We start from the raw sequence: 18890 nt of genomic DNA, 5'->3' as shown, positions 1-18890 counted from the left end.
GCACTGTGGCTAGCGTGCTGCTAATCTCGTGCTTTTTAAAAAAAAGAAGAAGAGGCGGCAAAATGAATGTAGGTGCCTCTCTCTCTCTCCAAAAAAAAAAAATACAAAAATGACCTTTTCCCAGAATCCAAGACCCGCTGCAAGGACAGTGCCTGGGCAGATGCTCGATCACAGCGACGAGGGTCGGGCAGGGCACACACAGACAGGTGGATGTGCCGTGTGGGAAGATGAACCCAGAAAAGGAGGAAAAGGCTGGTCCAGCAGGAGAACAGTCCAGGCACATAACTTCCCCAGAAAGGAGAAAGCCCCTTGCCAGCCAGCAGTTAGTAAATGAAGTTTGCACCAGAGGCTTCACTTGTCCGGTTACCGAAATGCTAATCTAACACCGGGGACTGCGACTAGGGGAGGACGCTCATGGGCCTTCAGTAGGAACACGACGTGCCCGTCTAAGACCTGCTTTGACTGCCACCGGCGCACAATGAAGTTGTTCTTCATCCTGGAGAGCAGGCCGCGTGTTGCATAAGTAACCTTAGGCAGCATTAGATAAGTCATGCCTTCTCACAGATCAACTGACCTGGAATAATGTCCCCAGTGTATTCAGAGCCAATAGGTTTGCCTTCTGCAGTGCAACACGCAGGTCTTCTCCTTTCAGCTATTTCCTCCAAAAAATGCACAGAAGGGGATGAAAGAGAAGCCTCGTGTCTATTTTTTCAGGGCAACCCCTCCATGACATCCCCTTGGGGCATGTCCCCGAGGCTCCACCGTCACAGAGACGGGCTCAGACACCCCGACAAGGGCTGCAATCTCACGAGCTCTCTCGAGACCGGGAGTGGCTGATGTGTGGAAAGGGCTCCTTCCAGGAAAACTCCAGGAAACATAGCTGGGGATTAAGCAAGCCGACGATCTGCCAGTGAGTCAACATCAAATCAACACCCAGCCACGCAGCTGAATTACTGGCCTTTGTATTCTGGATAAGACAGAGCACGTAGTAATGAAAGCTTGCCTAGCGTTTCCTGCAAGAGCCTGGCTGGCTGTCACAGCGTCGGGGCCAACTGCATCCCCCGGTGATTTCAGACGGCCTCCTTAACCACTAGATGACACGTCTTACCCCAAAATGTCGTTAAGACCATGCACCGTTTCCTCTAGCTCATGCCCCAAGGGGATGCACAGGACCTGCAACAGCCAGCTTTGCAGAGGGCGACAGCGTTGGCGCTCTCGCCAAAAGACAGCTCTCTTGTCCGAGCGGGGTCCTGCTCCTTCCTCCACGCGGGTTAGGACTTTCTGCAAGGAGAACAATACACACCGCATACGCTCGCCCTGGAGGGGTTGTGTTAGCCCCACATCCAGACAAGACAGATGGGGTACCCATTTGAAAACCCAGGCTTCAAGACTCGGTGCTTTAAGGATGCTTGACCTCTGCATCGAGTCAGAGAGCGGATTCGGTACTCAATAGTGTTGCGAGCTGAAGCAAGAGGAGGAAATGTCTCGGTGGAGAGAAGAATACAAAACCCTAAAACTCCTGGTTCAGAAGCGATACCTTTTATTAAACCAAACAGAAAATAGCAAAACAATTACCTTCCTTTGCAAGCTTTCGGGCGCACGTGCCCAAAGACTGTAAAAGCCACTGCAACTAAGTGTTTTGCCATGTGTTACCTTTCCAAGTGTTACCATGCCTCAGTTTCCCAGGTATAAAATGGGTATGAGCATGCCTATGCCACCTCGCTAGGGGTTGTTCAGTGCTTCAAGATACCCAGCTGCAAGGTCAGGCTTAAGAGAGACTCTGGCCACCAAACAGACCCAAGTTGCAGCCTGGGCTGAGGAGGACTGAGGCTAATAGCACCAAAGAGAGACACGCCGGCAGGGCAGGACTTGAGTGTTAACCCCGGATCAGCCAGGGCCCACCATCCCATTGCACACCCCCGCTTTCCAGCCCCTTGTTCGTCTCTGCAGAGCAACGAGCTCCACATCCAGCATGACTGGGTGCTTTCTAGTAACGCGAGCCCAGACACGCAATGAAGTGCTTGCAGAACTCCCTTACTGGAAGCCATCCTCCCACATTACTCAGCTAATACATATACACCCTCTTGCTTCATTAAAGTTTAATTGGCACACAAGCTGAAGAGGTTTTACTGGATACTTAATCAAGGAACAGAGTTTGAATAAGGAGTTCACACGCAAAGCTAGAAAGCAGGACTCCTTTCCAGCTTGCTTTCCTTTTCTTTCTTTCTCTCCTTTACTTCCTTCTTCTTGCAAGCATCCATCGGCAACTCCGTCAAATCTGCCGATACGATCAGACCGCAGCCGAGGCCCGGGAAAAGCCGCCGCAAAGTGCAAATAAAGCGGCTCGCAGGAAAGCCGGACACAGCTCATTAACCCTGCATTTCTCCATATTATCCAGACAAAAATTAAATGCAAAATCCCAAAGCAGCTTTCGCATCTGCGAGTTCACTGGTAGTGTTAACCCCCATGATTGCTTTGCCGTTGTGTCCTTGGCATGCTGGGGGTCAGCTGGGTTTTGTTTGTTTGCGCTAGTTATAAATACCTTGGTGGATTTAAAAAAGAAAAGGAATTAAAAGAGAATTTGTACGGTCTATTCTGGAATTTGCCCCCCAACCTCCCATCACCCACGTGTGCATCTGTGCTTGCCTCGAGTCAAGGCAATCACATCGCTCCAAGCCTCGGCAGTGCGAGACGCCTCCGCCATCTCTACCGCTCTTCACGGATCAACCGTGCATCCTCTTATCCCAACGGGATGGACCCGCAGCTGCTGTACATGAGCATAACCCCACTAATTTTGATGGCGCTCCAACTAAGGATCCATCCCCAACGTCAGCATTAGATGCAATCTTGCTACCTTGCCTAACTGATGCATTTTAGTCCAAGATGGAAAGACGGCTGTGTCAGCATGAGCAAATGGCAGCAACCCGTACCGTACGGCACGCGATAGCAAAGCGAATCAAAAGCAAAACCGCAGCAATTTGAAACCACAGCGAAGAGCCAGACTGGACTGCTCCAGCACACTCGTTCAAGACGGGTCTCTACGGACAAGGATACTGTTGGCAATCTGGAGATCTCACCAACATGATGTGATGCACCCCTAATATTAGAAAATGTTGGTCATATGTTAGAAACGTTACAGAAATAGCACAGGATCATAAGTTACCAGCTGAGTCACAACTATCTGCTGCCTGCCTTTTTTTATTCCTTTTTTTTTTTGAGTTCTTCCAATACATGGGACACCACACAACGTGGTTTTTCAATGGCTTGCAATTGCCCTTGGCTAGGCAGAGAGAATTACCCTCTGCAAGCGGGAAAACTACTCTGTGAAAGGCTGGTTGCTTGACATGCTGAAAATGGATTTGGAAAGGAAGGACGGATTTTTTGTTGTTGTTATTCCTTTTAACTATAACCATATGTTTCTCTCGTCCGGCTCTAACAGAGAGCCCTTGCAATGCAGGCTGTTTGGGGCAGGGACTTTTTGTTAGGCGCACATACAGGGTTCGCTGCAACAGACCCTCGATTCCTGGCTGGGTTTCGTCCTGATACTAAAGCAACACAAATACCAGTGATATTTCTCCTTCATTAGGAACTAAATTTCTTGGTCATGCTTTATCTGAAGGCTCCATTTCTAAACAATTTGTGGATCATATAAACATGCTATCGGCCCTTATGCAAGCTGCATGCTATCAGCCCTTCTGCATATAAGCATGCTATCGGCCCTTATGCACGCTGCACGCTATCGGCCCGTATGCATATAAGCATGCTATCGGCCCGTAAGCATATAAGCATGCTATCGGCCCTTCTGCATATAAGCATGCTATCGGCCCTTATGCATGCCGCACGCTATCGGCCCGTATGCATATAAGCATGCTATCGGCCCGTAAGCATATAAGCATGCTATCGGCCCTTCTGCATATAAGCATGCTATCGGCCCTTATGCATATATATAAGCATGCTATCGGCCCTTATATCGGATATGCGCATGTACGTGCATTATCAGTGCTTATAAGCACATCAATGGAAGGGTGCTACAAATGGTCATGTCAGAATAATAAGCATCCTGTCAGCCTGATGAATACACCCATTCATCATGTATTCACCCTTTACAAATGCAACCTTACTAAAAGACATGGCAGATCTCACTGATCCCTAAACCTGCAGTTATCTGCCTCTCATCAGGGAACGCACGGGTGATGCGACACTGCCAGCTCGCTGAGCAAACCTGCGGTCTCTGCGAGGCGCATGAAATGCAAGCTTCCCACCAGGCTATCACTTCCTGGGGAAAGCCCAAGAGATGTGCATGGGACAGAATGACTGATCCAGCTGACAGTGCAGGAGGGGAAGTAATACTGGGGCACCAGTCCCGCACCCCAGTGCAGCAGTGGAGTGGGAGAAGGGAAAAGTCACTACACCAGCCTTGGAGAAAGGGAGCCCAGTTTTCCCAAAGGAAATGGTGTTTTGCAAGGGTTCATGCCCCGCTCCCCAACTTCCCTTCCCCACACCCTGCTGCTTTCTGTGGCCCGAAGCAGCTTCTTTGATCAGGCGTCCATCATTCCTCCTCCTTTTTCCCAATCACATCTCCTTCCTTTAAAGGGCTAAAGGGGCTGTTTGGAAGATTTCAGGGTATGAAATGAAGCAGCAGGCAGAAGCAGGCTCTTAGGCAGGATGCCGAATACCAGGCTGCGAGGTGCACCAGAGCATGGGTCCGAGACCACGGGGATAAGCAAGCTATGAAAGCCTCCGGACACACGACGCATCCAGCAACCATCAGCTCTGCATGTGGATCCACTTCTGGAAATCTCCTGGCTGGCTCCAGCACGAAGCAAGCAATGGGACACCACAGATCTCCGGCATGATGGGACACCACAGATCTCCGGCACGACGGGGCACCAGATCTCCGGCATGAAGCAAGCAATGGGACACCACAGATAGTGCACTGAGAAAACCAGCTCTCTTGGGTTTGCTCTGAACAAGTCTTCTGGAAAACAGGCCAATAAGCCCACTGGCCAGACCCGATGCCAAGTCCTCATTTGGAAGGAAAAGCGTTTAAAAGCGTTCAAAATGTTTCAGCATATCTGATGAGACTGTAACGGGCAGTCCCAGATCCTTGAAATGTTTGAAAGCACAGCTCCCACCAGCTCAAAAGTCAGGGGGAATGCTTTGTTTCCTCTGGACTGGGACTGGAACATTTTTCTAGCACCTTATAAGACATTGTTTGGTGGAGAGTAACCATTAAAATATGTGCTCCATGTCGTGTAGCATTTGCTGTGAAATTTGCCTTTTTGCTCCATGAAAAAAAAAAAGCGAGGGGAGGGGAGGGCTTGAAAGGAATCCCGCCGCTATAATTTCACGAAGTATCATTGTAAAAGCCCCACAATACGATCAAAGCGCTGCGGGAAACAGATGTTGCAAGCTTCTCAGGAACTCCAGGGTCCGTATTTATACCATTGCTAAATCCTAGGAGCCAGATCTTTCCCTTGGAGAAGCGCTTGAAGTCTCCCGGAGGTGTGCCTAGGTGTGAGCCCGAGGGCAGTGTGAATGCGCGCGGCTTGTGCAATACCCGGTGCGGTTTGTGCAACCCCCTTAGAAAGCACAATTGCCAGCGCGGCTTCCAGAGGACATCCCACCCTTGGGTGTGCACAAGAGACAGGTCTTTTTTTTCCCCCCTCTTTAGGAATCAGTGGGATTCACCCAAACGCACAGAAAAGTCCCACGGAGCGCCTCCGTGACCTCATGGCTTGCATTGAAGGCCTGCCCAGAGATGAAGACAGCCCAAAGGATCAGCGCCCACCTGGACACCACTGGTTTGGAAGAGCAGCAGCACACGGGAGCAGGGCAGGTGGGCAGGGAGGTCGTGTGCCCGGCTAAGCTGGTCAGTAAGATGCATGGGTGTGTTCATGCCAAGCCCGATTACAGAAATGCCCAGCCTCTGGGAATAAAACTGCTCGTCTTAATACATAGCAAGCGACAGTCCAGACAGATCTGCAGAGGCCGCTCACAACGCATTGTCCCTATGCCCTGGAGATGGTGCTCCATCTCCACTTCAAAGCCCTCCAGGAGGGCATGGTGTGTCCCCCGAGGGACTGCTCTCCTCCCCTGGGAGATAGCAGGGGTAGAGCAGTCCCGCAGCAAAACTGCAGACTTGGCATGGCAACCGGCTTGCTGATCTGGGCCCCAATCCTATGAGCAGATACGGATACTATGAGCTGAGCCCCTTCGGAGCAACGTGCACCTGCTCCCCCAAGCCTCCTATCTCTGATGGCCCCACCAGGCACCACATCCAGCCCACATCCAAAAACAAGAGCAAAATCATTTGCCTCTGCAGCCTAAAGGCACTGGATTGGGACTTGGGCCTCTGCCACTGACCTGCTGTGTGGCCATGGGCAAGTCACCTGAACTCTCTATGGCTCTGCTTCCCCTGCTTTATAGCAAAATCCCTTGGGGAGTGGTGGGGAGGGCAAGGATAGACTTTCACTAAGCACCTGTGAAGAGCCCAGCCCAACTTGGTCCTGATCCCCGCTGGGAGCCCACAGGTGCAGCAGAGTGCATAGAGGTAAATCAAATAGTAGCAGGGTCATGGAGGAGAGAGGCACCCCATGAGACATGCACATGCACAGGCGGAAGAAATGCTCCGTGGTGCCTACAGGACAGACCCCTCTACGATTCACCCAGCAACTGCAACTCTCCATTTATAGCAAACACTTGGATAAGGTACCAGCTGCGATCGGCACCAGATTTCCAAGGCAAGCCACGTTCCCCGAAACATTCGTTCCCCCCTAGCACGGCGCTGGGTGTCCGAGTGCTTTCCCAGGAACGTTAACCAGCACCTCGGGAGCGACGTGAAAGTTTAAACGCTGCACAACACCCGGCGGTTTCATCCACGTGAGCCATAAACCAAAACAACATTCATACCAATCAAGCGCCCGAGAGATGCTGAACAATAAGGCACCCAAACAAGGAACCGAAACGAGGGGCTGCACATTCGCAGAGGACCATCTTTGCAAGCAGGGTCTTGCAAGTACTTCACTTCTCTAATATGTGTCCAGTTTCATTTCACCTGTTTCCATGGGCTTCCCTTCCAATTCCTAAACCTGCCTGAACATCCTCTTTCACTATGAAGAGCAGCTTCACCTTCACTTCTCCCTCGAGGAGAAGCGTTCACACGGGCCGGGGAGGTGGCAGGGAGGAAGTGGCTCAACTTCCTTTCCACCTCAAGTCCAGGAGACCCAGAGGAGATACCACTCACAAGCCACGAATACCTCTCTAATACGAGTCCCTCCACGTTTCCCCACCTAATGCTTTGAGTATCAGTGAAATAGTTAATCAATGACACCAAAAGATGCTTTTTAGTGGTACTCTGGAGCCACCAGCTCGTCGAAGGCAGAGCCAGTCTTGTTGGGCAGTGTCGGGAAGAGGAGGGCTTGTGTCCCGAAGAGCCGGCTATTGTGCTTTCTGCCTCCACCGTTCGCATCGGACGTGCACAGGCTCACGCCTCAGTGGGGTGAGTCTTGGAAATGGGCTGAATCTAAAATACAAGAAGAAAGCATTGCATTGGGGGTATAGATATACATTTGACAGTCCATACACTGCAGCCTATCCACTGCCCTTGGGAGACCTACGAGCAATTGTCCTTCCCCGTCGCTCCGACCGCCAGCCGAGATGAAGGACCGGTGCCAAATGCGCCGGTGCGTATGTGATGCAGACACCTGTCCTCTGGGAACTGGACTGAAACCAAGACACCAAGGTTACCTTGCGTGGCCTCTATCACAGCAATGACAGCACACGCCCTAAAGACGGCACCACCCATGCCCGGAGGAGGACTAGGACAGGGGTTTGGTTTGGTTCGCTGGCGCTGGAACGAGGGAGAAGTCTCTCGGGCACAGTGGAGGCAGAAAGCAGAATAGCCGGCTCTTCGGGAGACGAGCCCTCCTCTTCCCGACACCGGTTTTGCCTTCGATGAGCCGGTGACTCCGAGTGGCTCAGGATGCCAAGACTACACTGCATCTTTTGGCAGGCTTGTAAGCGCCCGAGGGTCACTGACAGTGGCCGGTGGAAGGCACGCTCTTCCAGGGCATTGAACAAGGGGTGGAATAAAAAGTTTCAGCCATCTGCTCTGTTCAGAGCATATCCCAGACCCATGACAGCTCTCCAAGCCCGTCCCCACCCCACGTGCAACCCGCTTGACTTCCAAGTGCCGGAAAGGAGCCCGAGCCCAAGCTCCAGGCTTTCTGCTTTAGCCACACAAAAAAGTTTTGTAAAAAATTCAAACAGTTTGTTTTTCCAAATAAAAATAATGTATAGCCCCAGCTTGATAAGAAACGCACTCCGAGGCCGTCCTTAAGTAAAAGCGCTTGATAACAAATTGCCTGTGTTAACTGCTATTTTACTGTTGAATTTTTTTTTATTGTTGCTTCAGCAGTGCAATTATGGTAATAAGCCTGAGAGGACGGTACGCTAAAGTATTGAATACGACGGAGAGAATACTCAATAAAATGTTAATCTTACCTGAAAATTGGAAACAAACAACCTTATTAGTATTTATAGATATGGCATCTACAACATATTTCTTAAGGGGAAGATATACGTGCAATAGCTGTTCTCTTTCCAATGGGCTGGGCTATTTTCATAGATTTCATAGACATTAGGGCTGGAAGGGACCTCGGAAGATCATCGAGTCCAGCCCCTGCCCGAAGGCCGGTGCCGTGTCACGGTTAAGTTCAAGGTGACTATTAACCCTTGCTGCTAAACTAGAGACTGAGCAGGAAAAAAAAGCAGTCGTACTTAGCACAGAAAAGACTTTCGTCCTACGAGTCTTTTCCTTGCAAGAAGCATGACACTAAGTCTGATAGCCACACTACCAAATAAGAAGAAGGAGGCAGAGAGGAGCTGAGTGACTCAACTTAGTATTAAGGGGCTGCTCCTGAATGCACGTGGCTCTTTAACCAGCCCTCGGTCTGCTACTTTGGTTGCAGCCAAAGCAGCCCAACTTGCCCAAAGCTTAAGATGCCCAGGTGACCGCTCAGTCACCGCTGCAGAGGATTTAGCCCTAGCTGATTAATGCCAGCAGTGTTTTAAGACTCCCGTTTTTAAGCCTCTCTCTTTCAAATCAAACGAGGAAGGGAGACTGGCTGGTTTCATTTCACAGATCTGTATTTTGAATAGAGGAACGACAGTCTTGGGGTGATGGTGCTAAATTTGGAGTCAGGAGGCCTAGGTGCTAACATGGGCTTTGTCACTGGCTCGCTCTTATTTAGTCTGCAGAAGAGAAGACCGAGGGGGATTGAATAGCAGCCTTCAAGTCTCTGCAGGGGGTCTGCAAAGAGGATGGAGCTGGGCTGGTCTCAGTGGGGGCAGGTGACAGAAGGAGCAATGGGCTCAAGCTGCAGCAAGGGAAGTTGAGGCTGGATATTAGGAAAAACTTTCTCACCATAAAGGTAGTAAAACACTGGAACCAGTTACCTAGGGAAGTGGTGCAATCTCCACCCTTGGAGGTGTTGAAGACCCAGGTAGACAAAGCCCTGGCTGGGATGATGCAGTTGGGGCTGGTCCTGCTTGGAGCAGGGGCTGGACTAGGTGTGACCTCCTGAGCTCCCTTCAACCCTCATTGTCTATGATTTTGTGAGTTTGAGCAAGCCTCTTCATTTCTTCCTACTGCTGTTCCACTTCTCACCCTTGGCTATCTTCTCTGGTTTGACTGTAAGCTTTTCTGTGCACATGCCTTCCAGGGAGGCCGATTTTGCTTCAGACCACTCCAATACAAGTCACCCCCCAGCTCTTTCACAGCCGTCCTGCACATAAATCATGTTGGTGTTTGGACCCTCACTTTTCCCAACTGTAAAATGAGCATAACACTTTCCCTGTCTCAGAAGGGTGTTGTGAGGATAACCATGATCATGATCTGGAGCTAGACAGTTCTGGCCCAAAGTTGCAACACGGAGTTTGCAAACGCTGAAAAATGAATCATTAAATCTGGGCCCAAAAAAACCCCAAAAATGGGTTTGCTGGAAAGTTAAGAAAGAAGCAAGAAGAAAATTCAAGGCCAAATTGGTGTACAAAAAATTACACAACATGTCCATTTTTCAATCTGAGCTCCCTGAATATTGTTTTTGCCCTTTAAAAAAAAAAAACTAGACTTCTGTAACCTTTAAGGATTTCATCCGCAGAAGCTGGCGGTATTGCTAGGACCATCGAAACCGGGAGCGTGTGCCATTAAGTTCTCTCATGGGTAACCAAAAATTGTCACTGAACCCCTGCGTGGAAATGGAGCCGTCTAGGAAATGTTTCTACGAATATTAAGAACAGGGGAAAACCCAAGCAACTGTCCGTCAAGGCTTGGGATTCCCAAAGTGCTCAGAGCAGACTCATACCAAGTGAGCCACAGCGTTTTAGTCAAAACACACCAGGATTTATTGGTGCTTTCTTGAGCAACCACTATAATTTATGGCCATTCGCAGTCAGAGCAAGACTTCTGTTCTTAAGGGCATGAAAGGAAGCGGGTTTGAAATGCATAGAGAGTCGAACAGTCACGAGGTACCTGCTATGTGCATGCAGAAGAAATACAAAATGCAAATGAAACCCACCCCCACACCCCCCCAAAAAAACTCCGAGTTGCAAAAAATCATTCACACTCTACTACTGAACTGACACGAAGTGGGTTCCCGCTGGAACAGGAAAGAAAGACATCTGAGCCCATTTCCCAGCTCTGTTTCCATTTGGCTGCATGAGCCTCCAGACTCCCCATACATAGACCTGTCTAAAGGAGAAGCTTCCTCCTATGCAATAGGTAATAGGGGGTTTTGGTTGCAGCCGTGTCGGTTGAAGGACATAGGCAGATGTATAATAAGCACTTTGAGATCCTTGGTCACCACGTGTGTGCAATGAACCGTAGGGAAGTCGGGCTGCAAGGCCCCATCGGAGGTCACATCCCGTCCAACCTCCTGCTGGAGGCAGGATGAGCCCTCCCCAAAGCATCCCGGACAAACCCACCGTCGAACTGCTTTGTAAGACAACCGGCAACCCTGACACAAGATATAACACCCCAACCTCCCACAGGGAAAGCAGGGGAACCGCAGCAGCCGACGTCCTGCTTCTATGAGGCTGTTAACATACTCTCAAGAAGTCCCACGTAGAGGCAGCACCTCCTGCTATTGAGAAAGGCAATGCATACCCATCTGACCATAGGGTAAAACTCCTTCCTGACCCCAAATCTGGTGTTGGTCTGCAAGACCCTCCAGCTTGAGTCCCAGCAGCAGCTCCATCACCATCCCCAACCATGGGCTGCAGCCTACACCCAAAGCTTTGAGGATGGCTTAAAAACACCCTGACATGGGGGTCAGGGGCAACCTGCAAAACCCCAAAGCCTGGGAAATACCCACAGGCATCGCTGCACCTAAATCACCCCTGACCAGTGGCTGTCCAGCCTCTCCTTGAACACCTCCAGTGATGGAGAGCCCAGTTTCCCAAGACATTTCTTCCCCTGTGGGTCTGCAGACTCTCTCTCAGGGGTCCACAAAAGATGCCTACGATCAATGAAAAATATGTGAATAGCCACCCTTATCATTCAAAGAGGTCCACACCTCCATTTGAAATTTTTTAGGGATCCGCAAATGAAAAAAAAGGTTGAAAAGCACCGCCCTGGAGAGATGCCAGGACTTGTGGATGTTGCAAACAGGGATTAGAGCATGCAACCTCTCTCCTCACCCCAACACATCAGGGAGTGTACTATTTAAGCTTTCCAAATCCAAAGAGTTGAGGCTTCTGCTATTCCAGGTACTCCACTCCATTACTACATCATGGAGGGACATGAAGCCTAACACAATCTCCATCCTCTCCCGTTATGACCTCTCAGAAGGGCCCGGGCTCCCCGCATCTCTCAAGCATCCCTCAAGGACACCATGCAACTCCCAAGAGAACAAGCAAATGGTAAAGGACCTGAGCGAGCAACAAACCCCCTTGGGATTTGACTCCCATCCATTTGCCATTGCTTTACATAGAGGAATGTGCAAGTGTACAAACAAGTCCAGCTTTGCCCCTGCTGTCAGCACACGATGGAGGAGAGCAAAGACGATGGGGAAAAAGGACCAGAAGTGAAAAACGAAACCCCAATCCATCTCCCCTGCCACTAGAGATGGATCGGGGAGTCAATAACCATGTCTCCATGTCAGGAGCTCAGATAATCCAGTGTTTGGTGCAGTTTGGGCCGCAGGTCTCCCACCCCAGCGAGACGGATGAGAGTCGCACACCGACAGGGACGTGAAACACTGCTTAGTGGATCACAGAAGGCAATCGAAACCCAAGACAGGTAGAAAGGAGTCAGTATAGGGATAAACCCCTGCTTTTATCCCAAATATATTACACTGCACACAAATGATTTGAGGTCTGAGTGTGTGATGGATGTGCTTACAATCCAGGGGAGCAAGATGCACTCCTTAGAGATAATAGAAGAGCTCTCGTTATGTCTCCCACCAGAGCAGGGAGACCCACAGGCAGGCAAGTATTACCCTATCCAGTGAGTAGGATCTTTCTAGCGGCCCTCCAACTCCTAATCCCCCAGGACAACCTCGCCAACCTGCTGCAGAAATTAAAGCAACCTCTGGTTTGAGGGTGTTAGCTGGTTGAGAGTCTTACCCCGGACAGGCAGGAGACAGACTACCGCAAGGCTGCTTCAGGACAAAGCCGCATCTGCTGGGCAGCACGTTCAATGTCCTCCAAACCGTGGGATTTCTACAGCAAGAAAAGGAAAAGAGAAGGGTCATTTTTATTGTATTCATGAAGTAGCACAGGGTGCCTGAAAAGGCTCCGACAGGCTGCAGGCTCCTCTACCCCATTACTGATGATTAACTTTAAAACAAAGCCCCTAAAACCAATACCAAAAAAACATAGATACACTATCTCCTTTCTCTGCCCGTCTGGGGTGTAACCTGGCATTCCTCAATAGCATCCATGAGAGGCCAGCTGATAAAGGGAGCTAAAACCTGCCCCTGAATCTGCAAAACGCCTCGTCAGAGCTATTCCCAATGCACTTCAGCAGAACAGGTTCTCACGGGGTATAAAGGAGCGGATACGGTTTCACTCTTCGTTGCGACACAATTCGTTTCACCAACTCCAAAGATGATGTCCTTGCACCCAAATATGCAAGATCACAGTAGAGACCCCTGGAAATCAGGACTGAGGGAAGCCCGAGCACCACCAGCTCGCTTCCCATCGTGACTTAAAGACATGAGCCCACTATGCCTGAGGACCGTTCACTCCATTGCCCACCCGCTTCCCTCCCGCGCTCTGTCCATCACCGAGGTCTCATTTGAGTTGTTTGTTCTTCTTTTGCAATTCTTCTCCCCTCCCTTCGGCCCTTCGCCTTGCCACTGATCACGGCTCTCCGGCTGATGCCAACAGTTCAGCAGACGGCCCAGCGGCTGTCAGCACAGAAAGGTGGAGTGCCCCTTTTTTAGCACAGATTGGGTAACAGAAGTGTTTTTCCAGGGCTGGTGGTTGAAGACGAATAGCTGCCGTAACAATGCCCCCCAGCAGTGCATAGTAGCTGCAGAAGGCGTCGAATAATATGCTTTTACACCGAGCCTTTCATCTTAACCGACCCCACGGCGTATGGCCCATTCAACAGGGTACTTAACCACACAACTTCCAAGCACGTGAGCTGCTCAATGTCTTAAATAACAAGACAGACAGGATCATACAATCACAGAGAAGTGGGGCTGGAAGAGGCCTCCCCAGGTCATCTAGTGTAACCCCCTCCCTGAGACAGCATCACCCCTGTGCAAACCACCCCGGAGCACCCCTGTGCAAACCACCCCGGAGCACCCCTGTGCAAACCATCCCGGAGCATCCCTATCCAAACCACCCCGGAGCATCCCTATGCAAACCACCCTGGAGCATCCCTATGCAAACCACCCTGGAGCATCCCTATGCAAACCACTCCGGAGCATCCCTATGCAAACCACTCCGGAGCATCCCTATGCAAACCACCCTGGAGCATCCCTATGCAAACCACCCTGGAGCATCCCTATGCAAACCACTCCGGAGCATCCCTATGCAAACCACCCTGGAGCATCCCTATGCAAACCACCCTGGAGCATCCCTATGCAAACCACCCTGGAGCATCCCTATGCAAACCACCCTGGAGCATCCCTATGCAAACCACCCTGGAGCATCCCTATGCAAACCACTCCGGAGCATCCCTATGCAAACCACTCCGGAGCATCCCTATGCAAACCACCCTGGAGCATCCCTATGCAAACCACTCCGGAGCATCCCTATGCAAACCACTCCGGAGCATCCCTATGCAAACCACCCTGGAGCATCCCTATGCAAACCACTCCGGAGCATCCCTATGCAAACCACTCCGGAGCATCCCTATGCAAACCACTCCGGAGCATCCCTATGCAAACCACCCTGGAGCATCCCTATGCAAACCACCCTGGAGCATCCCTATGCAAACCACCCTGGAGCATCCCTATGCAAACCACCCTGGAGCATCCCTATGCAAACCACTCCGGAGCATCCCTATGCAAACCACCCCGGAGCATCCTTATGCAAACCACCCCGGAGCATCCCTATGCAAACCACCCCGGAGCATCCCTATGCAAACCACCCTGGAGCATCCCTATCCAAACCAGCCCAGACAAATCCATTGTCTAACCCTGACACCAACACCTTGACATGTAGCAGGAAGGGGAGAAGGGGGCAATCAGCAAAGCCCAGAGGCATGAGACATACTCATGGTAGACCATAGACATAGTTATACCTAGATCATCTCCAACCAGGGGCCATCCAGCCTCTTCTTGAACACCTCCAGTGATGGAGAGTCCACAACTTAAGGAGGCCACATCCTGACAGGCCTGAGAGCCTCAACACCCACAGGCTTTCAAGGCCGTTAATGGTGGCCTGCGTATGAAATGGATGCTGCAATCCCTGCACCCCTCCATGGAAATGCATCCACTTCTATGGCAGGCTACGGCAGCTGCTTAATACCATAAAGCGGTATTGAATAACAGTCCAGGATCGCACGCCAAGAAGACTACTGCATGCAATTGAAACTGCCAAGGGATTAAGTCAGGTCAAATGTAATTACACAAACTGGAGCCAGGCCAGGACACTGGTTGATTTAGGAAAATTAAAAGAGGTGTTTAAAAGTTAGAGAGAGTTCTTCCTCCGTTAATTATTGGTGAGTCAATCACTGAAGCCACCGTGCTCTGCAAGACAGTCTGCGAGTGAAAAATGAGGCATAAACTTAAAAGGCATTAGAAGTGATTAGCTGTAGCCTTTGTTCTCCCCGGCACATCTCCACAGCCGAGCTCGCTCCTCTTGTACATTAAAGACTTTCATGTCTGTGCTGAAAAGTGGCCCCGGTTCCTTTGATACTTTGGGGAGGAAGTGTTTAAGTTTACAAATGTCACGCTGTAAGAAGCGACTACACATGAACAAAGGAGCCCGTGCGTGCCCCCGACACGCCAGAACCAGCTGTCAATCCATTTATGCTAGCGCCTGGGGTTCCCACCGCCAGCGCGGGAGCAGCGGCACGGCAAAGCGAACGCCGACGTGGAGCGCCGCTTGTCCCGTAATTGTGGGGTGCCCTTAAGGCACGTAAACGGATGCACAATTTCAGACGCAATCGGGAGCGGATGGGGAAGGAAGCCCTCGGTTATTGCCGGAAAGAGGAAACACTGCTGTAAAGGCAAGGAGAAAAGGGCAGTCTCAGGGTCAGGCCAGCTGGATGTCACCTTGAGGGGGCTGGAGTCTAGCAGAGTCCCCGCAACAAAGTCCCCACCGGACGCATGGCACTTCACAGGTGGTCACTAGTTGTGTATTCCCTACCTAGCTTGACACACCTGGGAAAAACCACCCCGGAGCATCCCTATGCAAACCATCCCGGAGCATCCCTATCCAAACCATCCCGGAGCATCCCTATCCAAACCACCCCGGAGCATCCCTATCCAAACCACCCCGGAGCATCCCTATCCAAACCATCCCGGAGCATCCCAACTGATGTGGCCTGGCGCTGTGCTTCAAATGCATCAGGTGGAAGTGCTAAGTCCTTTGCTAAATCAGGCGGAGTCTCAAACCGGGCACCTCAAACTAAAAGGTGCATCCATCCGTTCCACATCTCAAACACGGAGGTCACGCTCCCGAGCACGGTCAAGCAAAGCGGCATGAAAATAAATTGCATAGTGTTCCTGCAGGAAAAAGAAATTAACTTCTTTTACTCAAGAAAAGTATGAACTAAAGCACCAGTTTGCATGACGTGGGTAATGAGGAATAATAAATAACCCCCCATCCATTCTCCGCGTCCCATCTGGGCTGGATGCTGAGAGGGGGTCCTGCTGATAAGATAAAAATTGTTAGCAAATAATGATAATATCACGGGAGGCTGCATCGTAATGTAAGGACAACGGGATGAGGTTGCTTGCGTTTTATTTTAAAATGCTTGTGAAAAAAGTGACTTGGAAAAAAAAAATAAACCATCAGGAAGTCACTTGTGTGGATGCAAAGTCTATAGGGTATGAATCGGCAGCGTGAGTTAGGGGAGGCAATGATATCGGTGACGGTCTACTATCCTCTATATGAAATAGCCACTAGAGGGATGGTGAGATGCTTCAGGTTTCAGTTACGAGCTGACTCAGGACTTGTAAGGTTGCATCTCAGGTTTTGAAGGAGGGGAAGGGAGTCTAATCTGGTACTTCCAAACCTTTAGGCATCCCATCTCCCAGCAGTGTAGTCAGCCAACTACTTCCCTGGCCCCGCTGCCCGGAGTAAGCGCAGGAAGAGTCCTTCTCCACCCGATGCTGGAACATATCCAGCCTCGAGGGGAGATTCGGAGAATTTAGCTGCCAAGCTAACAAGTCTCTACTGATCTTGAGCAAACTGGCATTTTTTTGCTAGCTCTGAACTTGGCCAAATTGGAGCAACTATCCCCAGGAAAGCCAGAAACACATCCTTGACATCAGGCCGATTCTCCTATAAAATTTCAAGTTGCTGCTTCACAGCTCAGAAGTGATTGAGAGCTAGAAAGAAATTACCGGGGTAAGGGGACGTGCATCCACACACACCAACCTCTGATCTGGAGCCGGGGTAAAGGGAAGTGCATCCACACACACCGTCTGACCTGGAACTGGGGCAAGGGGACGTGCAGCCACACACACCAACCTTGATCTGGACCGGGGCAAGGGGACATGTGTCCACATACACTAACCTCTGACCTGATACTGGGATAAGGGGACATGTGGCCACACACACCACCCTCTGATCTGGAGCCGGGGTAAAGGGAAGTGCGTCCACACACACCAACCTCGGACCTGGTACTGGGGTAAGGGGACATGCGTCCACACGCACCAACCTTGATCTGCACTGGGGCAAGGGAGGTGGTGCTCTCCCCTACCCTGGGGGTCTTCAAGAGGAGGTTAGATGGGCATCTAGCTGGGGTCATCTAGACCCAGCACTCTTTCCTGCCTATCCAGGGGGTCGGACTCGATGATCTATTGAGGTCCCATCCGACCCGACCAACTATGAATCTATGAATCTACATGTGCATTTACACCAGCTTAAATTTACTGCGCAGAAAGCGGAAATAGGCAGGTGTCGATGCATGCAGGCATTAAAAGCGCATTAATTTGGGACTAAAATTAATCCCAAGCCAGTCCCCACACGCGGCGTTAATGCACAATAACGTGTTTACATGTGCATTACTGCGCAGTAATTAATCGGGCATAAATTTGATATCTGCATGATGTAGACATCTAATTTACGCTCGAGTAGGCATAAGTTGCCATATTTACTGCACAGTACGGGTGTGCACGTGTAGATACGTGCCCGTACTGTGCAGTAATTTTTGTTACGGGGCAGTAACTGCGCACGTGTAGACGCGCCCACTGAGTCGTAGGAAAGTCGGTGCTGAAGCCGTATCTGAAACAGCAACTTTCCACTTCTGTTACTTGTTATTAAGCAAGCTGCACTAGGCAGGGACATGCAGCTCGCTGTATCCAATTAAAGGGGTGATTCAAACGGGAACAGCTTTCAGCAAACAGGGGATAAAAATCAACTGCAGGTTGCCACAGACAACTCGCTCGTCTCCTGTATGACAAAATCGGGTGCAGCTCTACGGATCTGCCGACGCGCGCGCCCAGAAATCGATCCAAAATAGTAACAGCAGTCACAACACTACGGCTTTACGTCATGCCCCTCCCTTTTGTGCTGAACTCGACGGAGATGCTCAAACCTGCTAATTACTTTCTGCAAAAAAGTGAAGTTTTGGCTCGGTGATGAATTTCCAAAGGCAATTCCACCACCTAACGCTGGCCTCCAGGGACCAGACGTAAATGAGAGGCTGGCACTTGGTAAGATGAATCGGAAAGGAGTGGGCGCTCTCTCCCTGGGCCCGTCGACACACACCGGGTTCACACCTGTCCCAAAGGAGGCTGCTGCTAATCTGGACTGTAATGCCACTTTGCTCACAGGGGCCAAAAAAAGGTAAACTTTGCACCACGTTGTAACCCACGCTGAGTAGAGGAAGTATTTAGCTATCTGTGGCCCTAAGCTGTCTGGTTAGGGGCTGAATACTGGCGTTACAAATCTTACCTGGTATTCAGGGCACTCAAAGCCCTTTATCAACATTACCACGGCTAAGTCTCAAAAGCCCCGCTGCAAAAGGTTTCCTAACACGGCGACCACCCCTGAAGGACCAGGATGCCGTGCTGGCATCACATCAGAGGGATGCTCAGACTCCCCAGCCTCCAGCTGCTGGCTCAAGTCACCCAAGGTAAGACAGATCCCCGTGGGTCCAGCAGTTACGGCACTTCGACCCTGACCCATGCACCTGCTCAATCACGCCACTCTCCTGGGCTCCAGTTTCTCCACCGATAAATCGGGTACAACATGCTCCC

General features: G+C 50.6%; 1 protein-coding gene across 4 annotated transcripts in view; it reads right to left on the bottom strand.

Moving 5' to 3' along the window:
- The window catches only part of LPP (LIM domain containing preferred translocation partner in lipoma), a 425329-nt gene that overhangs the window by 318791 nt on the left and 87648 nt on the right, over positions 1-18890 (bottom strand). For all 4 annotated transcript variants that reach the window (XM_014607111.3, XM_059731261.1, XM_019499042.2 and 1 more), the window contains one exon: positions 12628-12723. The gene's annotated coding sequence lies outside the window, so the exon portion shown is untranslated. The remainder of the gene's footprint in view (positions 1-12627; positions 12724-18890) is intronic.

Source organism: Alligator mississippiensis, chromosome 7, assembly GCF_030867095.1.
Source record: "Alligator mississippiensis isolate rAllMis1 chromosome 7, rAllMis1, whole genome shotgun sequence".
NCBI lineage: Eukaryota > Metazoa > Chordata > Crocodylia > Alligatoridae > Alligator > Alligator mississippiensis.
Note: the sequence above shows the minus strand (reverse complement) of the source record. Positions and strands in the feature narration are given on the sequence as shown.